Source organism: Tachyglossus aculeatus, assembly GCF_015852505.1.
Source record: "Tachyglossus aculeatus isolate mTacAcu1 chromosome 12 unlocalized genomic scaffold, mTacAcu1.pri SUPER_6_unloc_2, whole genome shotgun sequence".
NCBI classification, from domain to species: Eukaryota; Metazoa; Chordata; class Mammalia; order Monotremata; family Tachyglossidae; genus Tachyglossus; species Tachyglossus aculeatus.
In genome coordinates, this window is record NW_024044829.1 from 1,684,105 (window position 1) to 1,706,342 (window position 22,238).

General features: G+C 47.5%; 1 pseudogene; it reads right to left on the minus strand.

Annotated features, from left to right (window-relative positions):
• Nucleotides 1–15,891: 15,891 nt before the first annotated feature.
• Nucleotides 15,892–16,832, minus strand: LOC119921235 (annotated as a pseudogene).
• Between the last annotated feature and the right edge of the window lie 5,406 nt (nucleotides 16,833–22,238).

Consider the following 22,238-nt stretch of genomic DNA (forward strand, 5'->3'; position numbering starts at 1 on the left):
CAAGCTAGCTCTCTTCCTCCCTTCAAGGCCCTACTGAGAGCTCACCTCCTCCAGGAGGCCTTCCCAGACTGAGCCCCTTCCTTCCTCTCCCCCTCGCCTCCCTCTCCATCCACCCATCTTACCTCCTTCCCGTCCCCACAGCACCTGTATATATGTATATATGTTTGTACATATTTATTACTCTATTTATTTATTTATTTTACTTTTCATATCTATTCTATTTATTTTATTTTGTTAGTATGTTTCGTTTTGTTCTCTGTCTCCCCCTTTTAGACTGTGAGCCCACTGTTGGGTAGGTACTGTCTCTATGTGCTGCCAACTTGTACTTCCCAAGAGCTTAGTACAGTGCTCTGCGCACAGTAAGCGCTCAATAAATACGATTGATTGATTGATTGAGCCCCTATTGGGATATAAATTGGGTCCAACCTCTTAGCTTGTATCGGCCCCACAGCATTACCCTCGGAGGCGGAATTGTCCGTCACACACCGATCTTATCAGACGACCCTCTGGACCCTGAGAAAGCCTCCTTTCAGCCGGAAAAGATAATTGTTCATATGCACCCCTCTGTAGGGTGTCTTAGTGAGGTGACTGATTGCAATATCAACAAAAGGAGACAGTCTTTTTCCATAGAAACGTGTGGGAAAATCTCCCCTTTAGGATTCTCCTGGTGGTGGTCTTCATGTCCTGGTTCCTCAGGCTGTAGATCGTCATCATCATCATCATCAATCGTATTTATTGAGCGCTTACTGTGTGCAGAGCACCGTACTAAGCGCTTGGGAAGTACAAATTGGCAACATATAGAGACAGTCCCTACCCATCAGTGGGCTCACGGTCTAAAAGGGAGAAATGAGGGGGTTCATTGTCCGTGCGTAGAACACGGTCACCAGCAGGTCCAGCGTTGAGGAGGAATCTGAGGGCGGCTTCAGATGGGCGTTGACAGTTGTCAAAATGACAATGAATACAATGGCGAGGTGAGTCAGGCAGGTGGAAAAGTCTTTGGCCCGGCCCTCGGCGGCCAGCATCTTTAGCACGGCCCTGAAGACGTGCACGTACGAAATGACGATGGGGATGAAGCAGACGACGCCTAATGCTACCCCGACGGTCACACTCACGCTCACATCGATGTTGACGTGGTCCTCGGAGCAGGTCATCTTGAGCAGGGAGGGGACCTCAAAGAAGAACTGCTGGACGACGTTGGACCCGCAGAAGAACAGGAATAAGGTCGAAGCTGAATATAGGACTCCAAACAGCCCCCTGCCGAGCCCGGAGGCGGCAGCCATCGTCTCACAGGCCCCTTGTTCCATGATGGCCTTATAGTGCGGGGGGCAGCAGATGGCGGCGTAGCGGTCATTGGCCATCGCCGTGAGGACAAAATACACTGAAACGGCAAAAAAAGATCAGCAGTAAGAGCTGAGCCACACAGCCCAGGTAGGAGATGGAGCTGTCATTAGTTAAGGAGATGGTGATGGATTTGGGGACTGTGATGGAGATAAGGAAGAGGTGGAGGTCAAACAGGTGTCTGAGGAAGAAGCTAGCTCTTTTCCTCCCTTCAAGGCACTACTGAGAGCTCACTTCCTCCAGGAGGCCTTCCCAGACTGAGCCCCTTCCTTCCTCTCCCCCTGGTCCCCCTCTCCATCCCCCATCTTACCTCCTTCCCTTCCCCACATCACCTATAGATATGTATATATGTTTGTACATATTTATTACTCTATTTATTTATTTATTTATTTTACTTGTACATATCTATTCTATTTATTTTATTTTGTTAGTATGTTTGGTTTTGTTCTCTGTCTCCACCTTCTAGACTGTGAGCCCACTGTTGGGTAGGGACTGTCTCTATTTGTTGCCAACATGTGCTTCCCAAGCGCTTAGTACAGTGCTCTGCACACAGTAAGCACTCAATAAATACGATTGATTGATTGATTGATTGATTGAAGTACATGGGGGCGTGGAGGCGCCAGATGAAGATGGTGACGGCGACGAAGAGGAGATTCCCGGTCAGGGCCGCCAGGTAGATCAGGAGGAACAGCACGGCATAGACCAGCTGCAACTCCCGGACTTCCGAGAATCCCAGGAGCAGGAATTCCGTCACCTTGGTGACACTGAACATTTCCTGGAGATTTTCGAGACCATCTACAGGGACAAGGAACAGCTTAGAATCTGGTTGGGATGACAGAAAATAAAATAATAATAGATAAGGAAATGAAGGAAAAGTCCTTCACACACAGCGCTCAATAAAGACGATTGAGTGGATGAATGAATTCAAGTAATCAAGGATATTTCTTGAAGATTTACTGGGTGCAAAGCATTGTACAAAGCGCTTAGGATAGTGCAAGACAACATTCCCTTCCCACATGGAAAAACAGCATGACCTAATGGGAAGAGTGTGGTCCTGGGAGTCAGAGGACCTGGGTGGTATTCCCAGCTCCACCCCTTTTCTCCTGTGTGAGCTCAGGCAAGTCACTTCACTTCTCTGTGCCTCAGTTACCTGATCCGTAAAATAGGGTTTAAGACTGTGAGCCCTAGGGAGAAGAGAGGCTGTGTTTGACCCGATTATCTTGTATCTACACCAGAGCTGGGATTAGAACCCAAGTCCTCTGATTCCCAGGCCCATGCTCAACTTTCAAGGCCATGTTGCTTCTATGACTTTGAGAGCTCACTTCCACCTCATTGAACTGTTGTACTGGACTCTCCCAAGCATTTGGTACAGAGCTCCGCACACAAAAAGCGCTCAATAAACAACCTTGATTGACTGACCGATTGATTGATTACACATAATTTCTTACTGCTATCTGGAATATAGAAACCCTGATTCCTTGTGGAAGGAAGACAGTAATAGGAAAGATGTACAGTGATTAGAGATGACAAGATAAGCTTGCATCCAAGTTGGTGAGAAGGTGGGGTGAAGGATGAAGTCAGTAAAGTTGAGGAGTGAGAAGCAGCATGGTCTCATGGACAGAACGTGGGCCTGGGAGTCAGAGGACCTGGGTTCTAATTTCAGCTCCTTCATCTGTCTGCTGTGTGACTTTGGGCAATTCACGTTGCCTTTCCGTGCCTCCATTCTTCTGTTCTCCTTCCTACTTAGAAGGTGAGCCCCATGCGGGACAAGGACTGTGTCCAACCTAATTCACTTGTATCTACCCCAGCACTTAGACTAGTGTTCGACACACCGTAAGTGCTTGACCAATAACATTTCTGGTATCTGAGCAGGGAGAGTAGCCTTGGATCACAGAGAATGTAACAGCCATCCAGACCCTTGCTCTTGCCATTCCTCCTGTCAGGAACTTCCTCCCTCTTCAATCCACTCCCTCTGTGTCACCCCTGAGCTTGGATTTGCTCCGTTTATTCACCCTTCAGGGGTCCCACAGCACGTACGTCCATAACCGTTATTTATTTATTTATTTATTTATTTATTTATTTATTTATTTATTTATTTATTTATTTATTTATATTCACATCTGTCTCCCCTATAGACTGTAAGCTCATTGTGGGCAGGGATCGGGCATACTAACTCTGTTTTATTTACTCTCCCATGTGTGTATTTCAGTGCTCTGAACTCAGTACATACTCAGTAAATACAACTTATTGAATGATTGATCGATAATCCCACCAGATCTCTGCTCTCCCCATCTTCAAAATCTTTCTGAAATCTCATCCCATCACATGCTGAGAAGCAGCATGGCTTAGGGGAAAACACACTGGCCTGGTTTTCAATGGTCATGGGTTCTAATTCCAGCTCTGTCACTTGTTTGCTGCGTGACCATGGGCAAGCCACTTAAATTCTCTGTGCCTCAGTTACCTCATCTGTAAAATGGAGATTAAGACTGAGAGTCCCACGTGGGACAACCTGATGACCTTATATTTTCACCAGCACTTAGAACAATGCTTGGCATATAGTAAGCGCTTACAAATACCGTAATCATCATCATCATCATCATCATCATCATCATCGTCATCATCATCATCATCATCATCATCCAGAACGTTTCCCCATTCATTTCTCTTCTAACCAGATCACAACCACGCCTCGTTCTCGCCTGTCCCGCCGTCAACCCCCGGCCCACATCATCTCCCTGGCCTGGAATGACCTCCTTCCGCATATCCGCCAAGCTAGCTCTCTTCCTCCCTTCAAAGCCCTGCTGAGAGCTCACCTCCTCCAGGAGGCCTTCACAGACTGAGCCCCCTCCTTCCTCTCCCCCTATTCTCCCTCCCCATGCCTCCGCTCTACCTCCTTCCCCTCCCCCGCAGCACCTGTATATATGTATATCTGTTTGTACATATTTATTACTCTATTTATTCATTTATTTTACTTGTACATACTTATTCTATTTATTTTACTTGATTTATATGTTTTGTTTTGTTTTCTGACTCCCCCTTCTAGACTGAGCCCGCTGTTGGATAGGGACCGTTTCTATTTGTTGCAAACCTGTACTTCCCAAGCGCTTAGTACAGTGCTCTGCACACAGTAAGCGCTCAATAAATACGAATGAATGAATGAATGAATGAACCACTAACTTCCTTTGCTTTTGTATAGATTTCTTAAGCTCGTTATAATCAGGAAATGTGTCCTCTAATTCTGTCATATTTTACTCCCTACTCAAGCCCTCAGTACACTGCTCTGCAAATAATAAGCACTCAATAAATACCACTGAATTTTTTTACATACCATATCACTTAAGCACTTACTTTTCCTTCTTCCTTCTGTCTATAAGTTTAGTGTCTGTTTCCCCCCTCTAGATTGAGTAGAGGGTTTCTGTCTTGATACTCTTTTGTACTCTCTTAAAGTTCTTATCATGGGACTCTGAACACATTAGGAGCCCAATAAATACTACAGATTGAAGGATTGATTTAATTACCTCTTCAGCACTTTTCCATCCCTTCTGCGGTTATGCATGTTTCTGTAGACCCAGCTAAGAGGAGGTTGAATCCTTCCAGAGACCAGTAAGGACATTTTTTAAGGTATTGGTTTTGCGCTTACTTTGTGTCAGCCACTGAGCTATATACTGGGGTGGATACAAGCTAATCTCAGACTAAGCCCCCTTTTCCTCTGCTCCCTCTATCCTCCCTAACGCCCCAACTCTCTCCCTTTGTTTTAATCACTTCATCTACAGCACTTGTGTATATTTGTACATATTTACAATTCTATTTATTTATATTAATGATGTGTATATATCTATAATTCGATTTATTTATATTGATGCTATTGATGCCTGTTTACTTGTTTTGACGCCCATCTTCCCGCCTCTAAACTGTGCGCCCATTGTAAGCAGAAATTGTCTCTATTTGTTGCTGAATTGTACTTTCCAATGGCTTAGTACAGTGCTCTGCACATAGTAAGTGCTCAATAAATACGATTGAAAGGATGAAGGAAGGAATAATCAGGTTGGGTGTAGGCCTTATCCACATGGGGATCACAGTCTAAATAAGGAGAGCATAGGATTTAATCCCCATTTTACAGATAAGGAGACTGATGCATAAGAGAAGTAAAGTGACTTGTCCAAGGTCACCCAGCTAACATGTGGCTACGTGATGGGGTAGATGCAAGATAATCATGTTGGACACAGTCCCTGTCCAACATGGGACTCTTAGCCGCTCAGAGGGGGTAACTGATGCACTAGGAAATGAAGTGACTTGCCCAAGGCCACACAGCAGATGAGCGATGAAGTCGGTATTAGAATCCAGGTTCTCTGACTCCAAGGCCCGGGCTCTTTCCACTAGGCCAAGCTGCTCCTTGTCTCCAGACACTAACTGAGCTTGCCAATCTGTCACTCCCTACCACTGTGTTGAGGGCTCAGATTCTCCATTGGTTATTCTGAGTAACCAATCGTACTCCCCAAATGAGGGTATGAGGATATATTTTATTTTTGATATGGTATTTGTTAAGCCCTTACTTCATGTCAAGCACTGTTCTGGGTGCTGGGATAGATACAAATTATTCGGGTTGCACACAATCCTTGTTCCACATGAGGTTCACAGTCTATATTAGAGGGAGAACCAGTATTGTATCTCTATTTTACAGGTGAGGAAATTGAGGCCCAGGGAAGTGACGTGATTTGCCCAAGGTCACCCGGCAAGCATTCGGGAGAGCTTGGACTCTCATGCCCAGGTTCTATCCACTACATCATGTTGTTTCTCCTATTCAGAAACGTATAACTCTCTTCCTCTTTCTTTCTCTCTCTCTCTCTCTCTCTCTCTCTCTCTCTCTCTCTCTCTCTCTCTCTCTCTCGATACGGGTATATTTATGTAGAAGATGTTGTTGTTGCCAGGGGAACATCACGGACCAGGACAGTTGCTGCAGTTGGGATTATCAGAACCTTTTCTCTGCAGGGCCTCAGGAGCCACGTGACCCGAGGGTTCTCGCATCGTCTGGCCCACGAGGACCCTCCACAACCCAAGCCGGTCCTCCTTTATCTACAGGGACGGGGCCTGCCTGGAGACTAGATCAGCATCCATGGTTGAGCAGAGAGTGGCTGAGGGTTCCTGGCCGTCCCTCTGTGGCTGACCGAACCCAGTAATCCGCGGACAAATACGAGACCAGCCCAGTCCAGAGGAGGTCAGTGCCTTCGGCCAGGCCCAGGTGCCCTGGTGAAAGTGAGCGGGGCTGGAGAGAGGCAGGATGGAGCCAGAAGCATGAAGCCAGAGATGGAATCATTCTGGGGAGATTCTCATAGTCGGAGAACAGGATAGAGTTCACTCATTCAGTCAGTCATATTTATTGAGCTCTTACTGTGTGCAGAACACTGGACTAAGCGCTTGGAAAGCACAGCTCACCAAAGAAAGTAGAGGCAATCCCTGCGCACAACCGACCCACAGTATAGAAGTGGGTAGAGACCAGTTCAGACCAAGACCATAGCCCAAACAGGGCAGGCTTGTAGGAGGAGAATGGGTTGACAGCATTAATAAATAATAAGTAATTTTGGTACATGTTAAGCGCTTACTGTGTGCCAAGCACTGTTCTAAGCGTTGGGTTAGATAAGGTAATCAGGGTGGACACAGTCCCTGTCCATCATGGGGCTCACACTCTTATTCCCATTTTACAAATGAGGTAACCTAGGCATAGGGAAGTGAACTGACTTGCCCAAGGTCACACAACGGACTTCTGAGGGTTTGGGGTAGGGACCGTCTCTATATTTTGCGAACTTGTGCTTCCCAAGCGCTTATTACAGTGCTGTGCACACAGTAAGCGCTCAATAAATACAATTGAATGAATGAATGAATGATTACAAACCACATCCTTCTGATTCCCAGGCCCGTGTTCTATCCTCCAGTGGTCCCATCATCGACACAACTCTCTGCCCTCCAGCATTCCCACCCTGGCTACCATGGCGACCACCCACCAGGCTCGAATGCTACAACTGAGCATCAGCACGATGCTACATACACTGCGGCTGTCAGTGGTTCCTGTATGTCAAAAACGTTTTCAGCAAGAATGTGATTGACAGGGATGAGAGAGCGGGTCTGATTCTGGGAAAAAGCACAGTACCATCATCACTTCTTCTGAACGAAGGTTCTTCTACGAATCAATACCTTACCGTGGCAGGAGAGTTTGCATACCCCAATGTAGCTTAGAGCTCTGCCATTGAAATATACTCTCGCTAGGGTTACCCATAACAGAAAAGTTGAAGCGAAAACATTAGTCAAAGTTGATTTACCTGTGCTGGACCGCAGCGGCATGGGAAAGAATCAAAGGCAGATTAACAAATGATCAAAATGTGGATCAAAGACAACGGCAGAGACTCGGGTTTTCACTGCTCAGAAGGATGGAATGGTAAACCACTTCTTTATGTTTACCAAGAAAACTCTATGGATACATATACCAGAATGACTACTCGTAGTTTATCCATAAAGCCTACTTGGTAAACAAATGGCATTTACCATTGCCTTCTTCCATGCAGTAAACTTGAGTCTCCACACTCGACTCTCTCCCATGCCGTTGCTGCCAGCACACATGAATGTTGACTTGTAGCAGATTGGCTGCCTCTCGCTAGCCACTGCCCAAGCTAGGAATGGAATGGGTAGGCTTCTACGTGACTCTCCCTCCCATACGCAAGTCTGATAGAGTACTGGAAACTCCCCAGGTGCGATCCTGAAAGGATATTAGTTTGAGTATAAAATCACTTCAAGACTGTAAGCTCGTTGTAGGCAGGGAACGTACCTACCATCTCCATTATGTTGAACTCTCCCGAGCATTTAGTACAGTGTTCTGCACATAGTAGCCGCTCAATAAATACGTTGATTGATCTACAACATTTCACAGAAGCCAGGTTCATCTCTTTGTGCTCTCGGGTGGTATTCTATCTGAAATTTCTTTTAGGTTTATTTCTCCCCAAATAATAATAATACTTGTGAATCTTGTTGAATACTAATTATACAACATGTACAGTAGTATGTACAGGGGTAGATGCACAGTAATCAGGTAGGACACAGTGTTTACCCTACACTGGGCTCACAGTCTTAATAGCGAAGATAAATTCATGCCTTGAATTTCCGTTGTATAGATGAAGAATCTGAGGCTCATAGAAGTTATGTATGCTGCCCAAAGTCACACAGGAGGCAAGTGGTAGAGCCAGAATTAGAACACAGGTCCTCCGACTCCAAGGACTGTGCCGCTTCCACTACACTATGCCACTCCTACAAGACTGTGAGTTTGGAATTCCTAGACAGCAGGGATCGTCTGTACTAAAACTAATGAATTATTTAGGTGCTGAGTACATATAAACGATTGATTTACTCCTACAGGAATTAATGTTGATTCCTTTATCGACTCCATCACGGCCTGTAAATTGAAATCTTCCCTCTTCCTGTGCAGGGAGTCGACATCATGCCCCCCAAAATGTCCAACATCTCCACGGTGAGGGAATCAGTCCTTCTGGGATTCACAGAGGTCGGGGAGCTGCAGCTGGTCCACGCTGCGCTGTTCTTCCTGGTCTACCTGGCGACCCTGATAGGGAATCTCCTCATTGTCGCCATCACCGCCCTCCACACTCCCGTGTACGCCTTCCTCACGAACCTGTCCGTCCTCGACTTCTGCCTCAACTCCGTCCCCGTCCCCAAATACGTCACCATCTCCTTGACTAACTGACGATCCGTCTCCTTCTTGAGCTGTGCCACTCAGCTCTTTCTTGTGGTCCTGTTTGCTGTCTCGGAGTTTGTCGTCCTCATGGCGATATTCTACCACTGTTACACCGCCATCTGCCTCCCAACAGTGCTACGAGGTCCTCATGAAACAAGGGGCTTGTGGGAAGATGGCGGCCGCCTCCTGGGTCACCGAAGGGCTGTTGGGGATCTTGTTTTCAGCTTCGATCGTCTCCTTGTCCTTCTGCGGGTTCAACGTTGTCCAGCATTCCTTCTGCGACGTCCTCTGCCTGTTGAAGATCACCTGCTCTGAAGACCATTCTGACATCTACCGCCCATTCTCCACTGGTTCCTTCCCCTCTGCCTTCAAACATGCTCATGTCTCTCCCATCCTTAAAAAACCCTCTCTTGACCCCACCTCACCTTCTAGTTATCGCCCCATATCCCTCCTACCATTCCTTTCCAAACTCCTTGAACGAGTTGTCTACAAGCGCTGCCTAGAATTCCTCAACAACAACTCTCTCCTCGACCCCCTCCAGTCTGGCTTCTGTCCCCTACATTCCACGGAAACTGCCCTCTCAAAGGTAACCAATGACCTCCTGCTTGCCAAATCCAACGGCTCATACTCTGTCCTAATCCTCCTCGACCTCTCAGCTGCCTTCGACACTGTGGACCACCCCATTCTCCTCAACACGCTATCTGACCTTGGGTTCACAGACTCCGTCCTCTCCTGGTTCTCCTCTTATCTCTCCGGTCGTTCATTCTCAGTCTCGTTTGCAGGCTCCTCCTCCCCCTCCCATCCTCTAACTGTGGGGGTTCCCCAAGGTTCAATGCTTGGTCCCCTTCTGTTCTCGATCTACACGCACTCCCTTGGTGACCTCATTCGCTCCCACGGCTTCAACTATCATCTCTACGCTGATGACACCCAGATCTACATCTCTGCCCCTGCTCTCTCCCCCTCTCTCCAGGCTCGCATCTCCTCCTGCCTTCAGGACATCTCCATCTGGATGTCAGCCCGCCACCTAAAACTCAACATGTCGAAGACTGAACTCCTTGTCTTCCCTCCCAAACCTTGCCCTCTCCCTGACTTTCCCATCTCTGTTGACGGCACTACCATCCTTCCCGTCTCACAAGCCCGCCACCTTGGTGTCATCCTCGACTCCGCTCTCTCATTCACCCCTCAAATCCAAGCCGTCACCAAAACCTGCCGGTCTCAGCTCCGCAACATTGCCAAGATCCGCCCTTTCCTCTCCATCCATACCGCTACCCTGCTCATTCAAGCTCTCATCCTATCCCGTCTGGACTACTGCATCAGCCTTCTCTCTGATCTCCCATCCTCGTGTCTCTCTCCATTTCAATCCATACTTCATGCTGCTGCCCGGATTATCTTTGTCCAGAAACGCTCGGGGCATATTACTCCACTCCTCAAAAATCTCCAGTGGCCACCAATCAATCTGCGCATCAGGCTGAAACTCCTCACCCTGGGCTTCAAGGCTCTCCATCACCTCGCCCCCTCCTACCTCACCTCCCTTCTCTCCTTCTACAGCCCACCCCACACCCTCCGCTCCTCCGCCGCTAATCTCCTCACCATACCTCGTTCTCGCCTGTCCCGCCATCGACCCCCGGCCCACGTCATCCCCCGGGCCTGGAATGCCCTCCCTCTTCCCATCCGCCAAGCTAGCTCTCTTCCTCCCTTCAAGACCCTACTGAGAGCTCACCTCCTCCAGGAGGCCTTCCCAGACTGAGCCCCTTCCTTCCTCTCCCCCTCGTCCCCTTCTCCATCACCTCCATCTTACCTCCTTCCCTTCCCCACAGCACCGGTATATATGTATATATGTTTGTACATATTTATTACTCTATTTATTTATTTATTTATTTTACTTGTACATATCTATTCTATTTATTTTATTTTGTTAGTATGTTTGGTTTTGTTCTCTGTCTCCCCCTTTTAGACTGTGAGCCCACTGTTGGGTAGGGACTGTCTCTATATGTTGCCAATTTGTACTTCCCAAGCGCTTAGTACAGTGCTCTGCACATAGTAAGCGTTCAATAAATACGATTGATGATGATGATGATGATGATCAACATGAGCATGACCTTTGCGCTAACCATAGGTGCCATAGACTCCATTTCCATTGGCTCCTCGTACGTGCGCATTTTCTAGGCCGTTCTGAGGATGCCTTTCCACCGAGGGCCGGGCCAAAATCTTCTCCACGTGCCTGCCCCATCTCGTAGTCGTCACTGTCTTCCTCTCAACAGGCGTGTTTGGCTACTTCAATCCGCCCACACACTCTTCCTCGGTGTTCGACCTGCTGATGTCCTTGTTCTTTGCCGTCATGACCCTGGCCCTGAATCCCCTCATCTACAGCCTGACAACCGGGACTTGAAAGCTGCTCTGTGGACAGTCTTAAAAAGGAAATTCCCCCAGACTCCTCTATAAGTCGAAATGTCTGTTTCGTTGTGCTGATATTCAATCCATCAATCAATCAATCATATTTACTACAGGAGTGAAGCGTGCAGTCTGTGTTGTAGAGAAGCAGCGTGGCTCAGTGAAAAGCATACAGGCTGTGGAGTCAGAGGTCATGGGTTCAAATTCCAGCTCCGCCAATTGTCAGCTGTGTGACTTTGGGCAAGTCGCTTAACTTCTCTGTGCCTCGGTTACCTCGTCTATAAAATGCGGATTAAGACTGTGAGCCCCCGGTGGGACAACCTGATCACCTTGTAATCTCCCCAGCGCTTAGAACAGTGCTTTGCACATAGTAAGCGCTTAATAAAAGCTATCATTCTTATTATTATTAATAGTAAGAGAGTAACGAGGTGAGATAGGAGGGGGCAACTTATTGAATGCTTTAAAGCTAGTCTTGAGGAGTTTCCATTTGATGCGGCTGAGCATGGGCAAACGCTGGAGCTTCTCGAGGACTGAGGAAACATGGACTGAAAGTTTTTATAGAATGATACGGGCAGCAGAGTGAAGTATGGACTGGAGTGCGGAGAGACAGGAGGCATGGGAGGTCAGCAAGGAGGCTGATAAAGTAATCAAGGTGGGATATAATAAAGTATTGGATTAATGTGGTAGCAGTTCGGATGGAGAGGAAAGGGCATATTTTAGCGATGTTGTTAAGGTGGAACTGACAGGATTTAGTGATGGATTGAATTTCTGGGTTGAATGAGAGAGGAGTAGAGGATAATGCTTGTGAGACAGAAAGAATGGTGGGTCATCTACGGTGATGAGAAAATCACTGGAAGCCATGACACTTGAGTTCATTCACTCAGTCGTATTTATTGAGCGCTTACTGTGTGCACAGTACTGTACTAAGCATTTGGAAAGTACAATTCGGCAACAGATAGAGACAATCCCTACCCAACAACAGGCTCACAGTCTATAAGGGGGGAAACAGACAACAAAACCAAACAAGTAGACAGGTGTCAATACCATCAAAATAGATGAATATATATAGAGAGATAGAGAGAAAGAGAGAGAGAGAGAGTAAAATAGAGTAATAATTATGTACAAATATACACAAATGCTGTGGGGAGTTGAAGCGGGTAGGGCAGAGGGAGGGAGTGGGGGCGATGGGGAGGGGAGGAGGTGCAGAGGAAAAGGGGGGGCTCAGTCTGGGAAGGCCTCCTGGAGGACGTGAGCCCTCAGTAGGGCTTTGATAGGAGGAAGAGAGCTAGTTTGCTGGATGTGTGGAGGGAGGGCATTCCAGGCCAGTGGTAGGATGTGGGCAAGGGGTCGATGGCAGGACAGGAGAGAACGAGACCCACTGAGGAGGTTAGAGGCAGTGGAGTGGAGGGCGCGGGCTGGGCTGCAGAAGAAGAGAAGGGAGGCGAAGTAGGAGGGGGCAAGGGGATGGAGACCTTTGAAGCAGAGATGGGAGTTTTTGCTTCATGCGAAGGTTGATAGGTTTTTGAGGAGTGGAGTGACATGGCCAGAGTTTCTGTAGAAAGATAATCCGGGCAGCAGAGTGAAGTACAGACTGAAGTGGGGAGAGACAGGAGGATGGGAGGTCAGAAAGGAGGCTGACTACCCTGCCACTGACCAGCTGTGCGACCTTGAGTGTCCAACGTAACCTCTCTGGGCCTTTCTGTAACATGAGGATATAATTCATGCTTTCCATTTCTCTTATATTCTGAGCCTCTTACGGTCAGAGACTTAGTCTGAAATAATCATTTTGTTTCTACTCAGCACTTGTTACAGCCTTTTGCATGTGAACTGTTAATAAAGACTATAATGACAAGGTTGATAATTATGATTATGATCAGGATCCCATGAATTTATACTTCCTGAGTTAGAGCCAGCTACCCCCTGCAGAATCTTGCAACAATATATTTAGAAGGATTTTGTAATTGCTTTCTAAGGTATCTTCCAGGTGGGGTAACGATAATGATAATAATGCTAACAACAATAATAACAATAATAATACTAACAGTACTTGTTAAGCACTCTCTTGGTGCTAAGCACCATACTAAGCACTGGGGTGGATACAAACAAGTAAATCAGGTTAGACGCAGTCCCCTCTCCCACGTGGGGCTCACAGTCTCAATCCCCATTTTGCAGATGAGGTAACTGAGGGCCAGAGAAGTGAAGGGACTTGCCCAGGGTAACACACCAAACTAGTAACAGAGCCGGGATTAAAATCTGGATCGAAAGACCACAGTGATTCTCTGCATTACTTTGATTTTTCCTAATATTATTGGGGTTAGGAGGTATAGCCATTCACGTGTGGACCCCCAAGACATTTCAGCCTCCCAGCTGTACCAGCTCTGGCTGATTTTATCCAGTGTGCTGACGAAATATTCAATTTCGCTGGCTGATTATGTTGTTTTATTCTCTCCCAAGATTTTAGTAGAGTGCTCTGCACAGAATAAGTGCTCCATAAATACTTTTGACTGAGGATGGTGATGATGATAATAATAGTAAAAATGATTTAGGAGTCAGTCAATCATATTTCTTGAGTAATTATGGTGTGCAGAACACTGTACTAAGCACTTGGGGGAATAGTTTAAGAATATAACAGACACATCCTCTGCCCACAGTGAGCTTACAGTCTGAAGTGGGAGACAGGCATTAATATGAATAAATAAATTACAGATATGGATATAAGTGCTGTGGGTCTGGGAGGGGATTGAATAAAGAGAACAGGTCAGGGTGACGCAGAAGGGAGTGGAAGAAAAGGAAAAGAGGACTTAGTCAGGGAAGGCTTCTTGGAGGAGATGTCTAGCAGTAAATCTTTGAAGAGGTGGAGAATAAGGCACATTCTTAGGGTAGGTACGACCACTGGAAGAAAGGGAGTAAAACATGGATACAGATCCCATCCAAATGCTCAGATCCATCTCCTCTCATCCAACCATCTATCCATTCATCCATTCATTTATCCATCCAGTAGTCCATCATTGCAATTGATTGAGCACATCTTGTGTGCCAAGTGCGGTAGCTATCTTTTTGGAGACTTTGTGACCTGCCCCACTCAGAAGACCAAGGGGAGATGGAGGTCCGGGCCTCTCAGACACAGGCTGCCCCAGTGAGAGTGACTTCGGTGGAGGGGGGTCGAGGGACAAGGAGGGACAAGGAGGCAGATGGAAGAGTCGTAGTCAGTCCGGGGTGATGCTCACACTCGGGACATATGCTGGGGTTCAGACCAGGGCTATGTCCCGTGACAGAGCAGGGGGCTGGCCTCAGGGGGGCGTAGTCCACTGCAGTGACCCCAACCATCAAAGGCCCCTCCATCCTGATTGGCTTGTATCCACCCCAGTGCTTAGTACAGTGCCTGACACATAGAAAGAGCTAAAGAAATACCATTATTATTATTATCCAGGGTCCAACCGTGGCTACTATGCAGCCGCCTACCAGGGGTTGGCATTGTGGCATAGCCGTGGCAGTTTGGATGAGCTTACAGTCTACCCAGGCGCTCTGACAGTGTTCTGCACACAGTAGGTGCTTAATAACATGATAGAGAAGCAGCGTGGCTCAGTGGAAAGAGCACGGGCTTTGGAGTCAGAGGTCATGGGTTCAAATCCAGGCTCTGCAAAGTGTCAGCTGTGTGACTTTGGGCAAGTCACTTAACTTCTCTGAGCCTCATTTCCCTCATCTGTAAAATGGGGATTAATGTGAGCTCCCCTTGGGACAATCTGATCACCTTGTAATCTCCCCAGCGCTTAGAACAGTGCAGTAAGCGCTTAATAAATGCTATTATTATTATTATTATTATTATTATTACAATTGAATGAATGAATGAATGAATATTAGGCCCATGCTGTTTTCACTAGATCACAATACTTCACAAGTTACAGCACTGATAACACGTTCACTCTCGGAAAGGAAAAGTAGCAAGTCGGATAGATAAACTTTATTCAGACATCGATACAAATTTTTTCCATATCACGTGAGACTGATAGATTTTGGAGAGCTTCAGTGGTCTGAGAAGGAAAAAATAATTTTGTTAATTATGAAGGTTAAATGAATACCCAAAAGAAGCAGCGTGGACAAGAGGATAAAGCTCAGGCTTGGGAGTCCGAAGGACCTGGGTAATAATCCCGGCTCTGCCACTTGTCTACTGTGGGACCTTGGGCAAGTTACTTCATTTCTCTGTCGTTTCAGTTCCTTCTTTTGTAAAATGGGGATGAAAATTGAACTCCTTATGGGATATAAACTGGGCCCAACCGGTTAGCTTGTAACGACCCCAGCGCAATGCCCTCTGAGACAGGATTGTCCATCACATGCTGATCTTATCAGACTTCCCTCCGGACTCTGAGAAAGCCTCTCCTTTCAGCCGTGAGTGACAACTGTTCATATTCACCCCTCTGTAGTGTGTGCTAGTTAAGCGAGGAGACAGCTTTTTTCCAGAGAAAAGGGTGGGAAAATTTCCCCTTTATGACTCCCCCGCTGGCGGCCTTCATGTCCCGGTTCCTCAGGCTGTAGATGAGGGGGTTCAGAGCAGGGGGTACCATTACGTAGAAAACGGACACCAGCAGGTCCAGCGTCGAGAATGAGTCTGAGGATGGCTTTAGATGACAGTGATAACAATGTCGACGTGGGGCAGGCAGGTGGAGAAGGCTTTGGCCCGGCCCTTGGAGGCCGGCATCCTCAGCACAGCCCTGAAGACGTGCTCATATGAGACGATGGAGAAGAAATAGACAACGCCTAATGCTACCCCGATGGTCACGCTCACGTCGATGGTGACGCGGTCTTTGGAGCAGGTGATCTTTAGCAGGGAGGGGACTACACGGAAGAACTGCTGGACAACGTTGGACTCGCAAAAGGACAGAGAGAAAGTCGAAGCTGAACATAGGACCCCTAACAGCCCTCTGCTGAGCCAGGAGGCGGCGGCCATCTTCTCACAGGCCCCTTGCTCCATGATGACTTCATAGTACAAAGGCCGGCAGATGGCAGCGAAGCGGTCATAGGACATCACTGTGAGGACAAAATACTCCAAAGCGGCAAACAAGACTTCCAGTAGGAGCTGGGCTACACAGCCCAGGAAGACGATGGAGCTGTCATCATTCAAGGAGATGGTGATGGATCAGGGGATGGTGACGGAGATGAGGCAGAGGTCGAATACGGACAGGTTTCTGAGGAAGAGGTACATAGGGGTGTGGAGGCGCCGGTCGAGGACGGTGGCGGCAATGATGAGGAGATTCCCCGTCAGGGCTCCCAGGTAGATCAGGAGGACCAGTGATGCACATACCAGCTGCAGCTACCGGACCTCCGAGAAACCCAGCAGGAAGAATCCCATCACCGTGGAAATGTTGGGCATTTTGGGGAGGCAGCACTGATTTCTGCATATAATGAGGGAAGAGCCAAAGTTAGAGTCCATTGATTGGATGACTGAAGAAAATAACAGGACATTCGCTGGTGATTCTCTATGGAGAGGAGACAGTTGCAGAATTCAAAATTATCTTTGAATTCCTTATCTGGCAGGGATAAGGAAAGATCCAGATTATCACATTATTTTGATCAATTTAAAGGGAATCCCTCAGATTGTTTCCCCTCGGCCACCCCAACAGACTTGGTAGACATATTCCCTGTGCACATCGAGTTTACAGTTTGGACTGAGATCTTTTTCAGTCTTCGTCTTCAACACTCCCCGATGCTTGAACCTGTTAGCTGTTTCCATCACCCAATACTTTGTACGCACGCACACACACACACAGACATATATAAGCATGCACACATATAGAAACATATATACCCAAACATACACAGCTTTCTAGCACAAGGAATGTGATTGCCGCAGCTCCTGTAAAGTGGAGAATGAATTCGTTCAGTAATATTTCTTAAGCGCTTACTGCGTGCAGAGCACTGTACTACATGCTGGGGAGAGTAAAATAGAATATTAAACAGACAGTTCCTGCCCACAACAAGCTTACAATCTAGAGGAATAACAGATTGTAGTTGGGTTGACTTAAGTGAATGCCTGATCACTGGCTTCGGTGCCATTCACCTGTTGGCACCTGAAGAGAGATCCATCCATCTCTCCTCCTCATTATCAGCTTTCTTCGAGCAACCCTCCAAAAAGAACCTTCTTACCGTGACTCGCTTTCAATGCTTCCTCCTCCCACCTCTGGCTCCCACCCTTTCTTAGGCTTGGAAATCCACCCTTTTCAATTCCCCAGCCCGAAGACATCCCACCTCAAAAACCCTCTAGAATTATACCTTCTTAAAGAGGATTTAGCTAATTCACTTCTTCCCACCATCTGCCAATGACCATCTCCGGACTTAATGCATACGCAGACCTTCAGGATATTGCTGCTGAAGGGAAGGTTCATTACTCTAGACTGTAAGCTCCTTGTGGAAATATGTGCACCAACTCTTTAATCTTGTATTCCTCCAAGCATTTAGTACAGTGCTCTGCATATAGTAGGGCTCAGTAAACTTCTCCGATTGGTTGGCTGATTAATGTCTGTTTATCCCCTAGATTGTGAGTTCCTTGTTGGCAGCGAACATGTCTACCAACTCTTTTATAGGGTACTCTCCTCAGCACTCAGAATAGGGCTCTGCACACATTAATCACTCACAATACGATTATCAAGCACTAATAATGATAATAATGATAGTATTATTCAAGCACATACTATATACCAGGCATTGTCCTGTGCACTGGGGGGAGATAGAAGGTAATCAGGTTGTCTCACCTGGGGCTCACAGTCTTAATCCCCATTTTAAGATGAGGTAACAGAGGCCTAGAGAAGTGAAGTGACTTGCCTGCAATTACACATCTTACAAGTGGCACAGCTGGGATTATACCCACCACCTCTGACTCCCACGCCTGTGCTCTTTTCACTAAGCCACGCTGCTTCTCATCCACATATCCATTGTTCTATTCTTTTCTCCTCCCAGATGTAAATGACATTTTGCCTATCTAGCCTATTCGATTGGGAAGTGTTTGAGGGCAGGGATCATTCCTTTTACCTCTCTTTTTATGGCATTTCTTAAACTCTCATGATGTACCAGGAACTTTACTAAGCTCTGGGATGAATATAAGAAAATTGGGTGGGTCACAGTCCCCGTTTTACACGGGGATCACAGTCTCAGTCCCCATCTCACAGATGAGGGAACTGAGGCACAGAGAAGTGAAGTGACATGCCCCAAATCACCGAGAAAAGAAGCAGTCTGGCCCAGTGGAAGGGGCATGGGACTGGGTTCTAATTCTAGCTCTGCCAAGTACTTGCTGTGTGACCTTGGGCAAGTCAGTAATCTTCTCTGTGCCTATGTTCTCCTGGTCTCCCTCCTGCTCAGACACTGAGCCCCATGAGGTACAGGGATTGTGTCCAACCTCATTAACTTTTCCAGTGCCTAGAACAATGTTTGACACATAGTAAGCGCATAACAAATGCCATTAAAAAATAAAAAAGAGGGGGAGCCATAATTAGAACCCAGGTCCTCTGACTCGCAGCCCACACTGCTTCTCTCCTGCATCCTCCTAAGATATGGTGGGGACGTCCTATGAGGAAGAATTGGTGATGAAGCATCTGCCTGGTGCAGTTTCAGTCATACCCTCTTGTCCCTTCCCGGAGGTTGAGCTGATGGCTCAAATCACCACGGCCCGGGGCTGACGCCATGCCATAATGCCCTACCCCGGAAGGTATGGTAGCTGGCGTTTGGGCGGTGGATGGAGGAGTCCAGAGAGCTACCGTAAGGGCAAATGCTTTCTCTCTGCTTGTGTACGTAGCCCTGGTTCCAACTCCACTCTGGACAAGGGGTATGAATGTATTCCCAGAGTGACCCTCACACTCACATCGATTAGCCTGATGGTCCCTCCCTGTCCCTCCTCACCCTCGGTCACACTCACTGTGCCGGTGGGGGACAGGGAGAGCCCTGACCTGCTCTGGGCTGAGCGGGCCCCCCGTCTCTCCTCTGACTCATGGATGCAGAGGCCCCGGAGGGAAAGCGAGGAACCGTCTACCCCTCTCTGCTCTCCCGCGGACACAGAAATGTGCTTTCCAGACAGTGTCCCCGTCCCCTTAGATAAAGCCACCGCTGCTCTGTGGGGGGTCCCCGGCGGAGCGCATCATGGTGGTTCGTTCCCACAGTCTTTGGGTCCCCACAGAGATGAGGATCCGGTGATGGCACTGAAAGCACCATGTGGGGCATGGACTGTTTCCAACCTGATTAGCTTGTATCCGACCCAGTGCTTAGTACAGTACATACAATAAGCAATTAACAATATCATAAAACAAACAAAAAAATAAAACCGACATATGCACCAAACTGATTCCATTTGCTCACATTTCTGAATTCACACCTGCACCCACACAAACACATCATTCTTCTAGTCCTTTCCTAAAACATCGCTCAGACTACATCTTTTCCTATCCTCAAACAACCCTCAGTTCAAGGTGTGTCTTTTCACAAGGGACAAAAACTCACAACCGGCTTGAAGTCTCTCCATCCTATGACTGCACTTCACCTTCTTTCAATCGTTCAACTCGTCTTCTCAGCTTGCAAAGGAACTTTCTAGTTGTTACTCACGATCTACTCCCCGTTTCCATCCAAGCCTGGAAATTAATCTATTATCCACTGAAAATCAGAAAGAGCACAGTTTTTTGCTCATTATGAGCGCTGTTAAAATCCTCTCCTCCTCCAACCAGCTTCCCCAGTTCATTTCCAAGCCCTCTAAACCCTCTTCACCTACCTCAAACGCGAATCAATTCATTTCCATCCTCATTAGTGGAAAAAGCATAGGCCCAGGAGTACTCTTCTTGACTGTAAGCTCCTTAAGGGCGGCATACACATCTGCCAGTTATGTTCTGTTTTACTCTCCCAAGCACTGCTTAGTGGGAGTCAGAGGACTTGGGTTCTAATCCTGCTTCTGTACATTTTCTGCTGTGGGACCTTGGGTAAGTCGCTTCACCTCTCTGGGCCTCAGTTAACCCATCTGTAAAATGGCATGCAATAATTACGTATTCATCTTTCCATTCTTTTTTCCATCTAGTAGGGGCAGGGAATGTGCCTGTTATGGTGTTGTAATGTGGTTGGAGCACTTCCCCTCTGCCTTCAAACATGCCCACATCTCCCCCATCCAAAAAAACCCTCTCTTGACCCCAGTGCCACTTCCAGTTATCACCCTATCTCCCTCCTACTCTTCCTTTCCAAACTCGTAGAACGAGTAATCTACAGTCCATTGCCTGGAATTCTTCAACTCCAGCTCTCTCATGGACTGCCTCCAGGCTGACCTCCATCCCCTCCATTGCACCAAAACTGCCCTCTCGAAGGTCATCAATGACCCCTTTCTTGCCAAATCCAATGGTTCTTACTCTATTGTTATCCTCCCTGACCTCTCAGCTGCCTTTGACACTGTCTACCATCCCCTTCTCTTCAACGCGCTATCCAACCTTTGCCTCAATGACTCCATCCTCTCCTGGTTCTCCTGTTAAAACTCTGGACGTTCATTCATTCATTCATTCATTCATTCAATCGTATTTATTGAGCGCTTACTGTGTGCAGATCACAGTACTAAGCGCTTGAGAAGTACAAGTTGGCAACATATAGAGACGGTCCCTACCCAAGAGTGGGCTCACAGTATAGAAGAGGAAGACTTCTCAGTCTCCTTCGCAGGCTCCTCCTCCTCCTCCCATCCCCTAACTGCAGATGTTCCTGAAGAGTCAGTTCTTGGTCCCCTTCTGTTCTGCATCTATATTTACTATCTTGGTGAACTCATTTGCTCCCACAGTTTCAACTATCACCTCTACGCGGATAACACCCAAATCTACATCTCCTCCCCTGTTCTCTCTCCCTCCCTCCAGGCTCGTATCTCCTCCTTCTTTCAGGACATCTCTACCTGGATGTCCACCGGCCACCTAAAACTCAACATGTCCAAGACTGAGTTACTTATCTTCCCTCCCAAACCCTGTCCTTCCCCTGAATATTTTGTCACTGCGAACGGCAGTACCATCTTTCCTGTCTCACAAGCCCGCAACCTTGGTGTCATCCTTGACTCTGCTATCTCATTCACCTCACACATCCAATCCGTCACCAAAAGCTGCCGGTCTCACCTACACAACATCGCCAAGATCTGGCCATTTCCACTACTTCCAACCCGCTACCTTGTTGGTACAATCTCATATCCGAGCCCGACTGGATTACTGCATCAGCCTCCTTTCTGATCTCCCATCCTCCTGTCTCTCCCCCCTTCAGTGTATACTTCACTCTGCTGCCAGGATTATCTTTCTACAGAAACTCTCTGGGCATGTCACACCCCTCCTCAAAAATCTCCAGTGGCTGCCTATCAACCTTCGCATGAGGCAAAACTCCTCACTATCGACTTCAAAGCTTTCCATCACCTCGCCCGCTCCTACCTCACCTCCCTTATCTCCCTTTACAGCCCAGCCCGCACACTCCTCTCCTCTTCAATCGCTAAACTCTGTCTCAATCGCTAAAGTGTGTCTCGTTCTCGCCTGTGTCGCCGTTGACCCCTGGCTCACGTCCTACCTATGGCCTGGAATGCCCTCCCTCCACACATCCGCCAAACTAGCTCTCTTTCTCCCTTCAAAGCCCTACTGAGAGCTCACCTCCTCCACGAGGGATTCCCAGACTGAGTCCAGCTTTTCCTCTGCTCCTCCTCCCCTCCCCATTGCCCACACCCACTCCCTCTGCTCTACCCCCTTCCCCTCCCCGCAGCACTTGTGTATATTTGTACATAATTATTAGTCTATTTTATTAA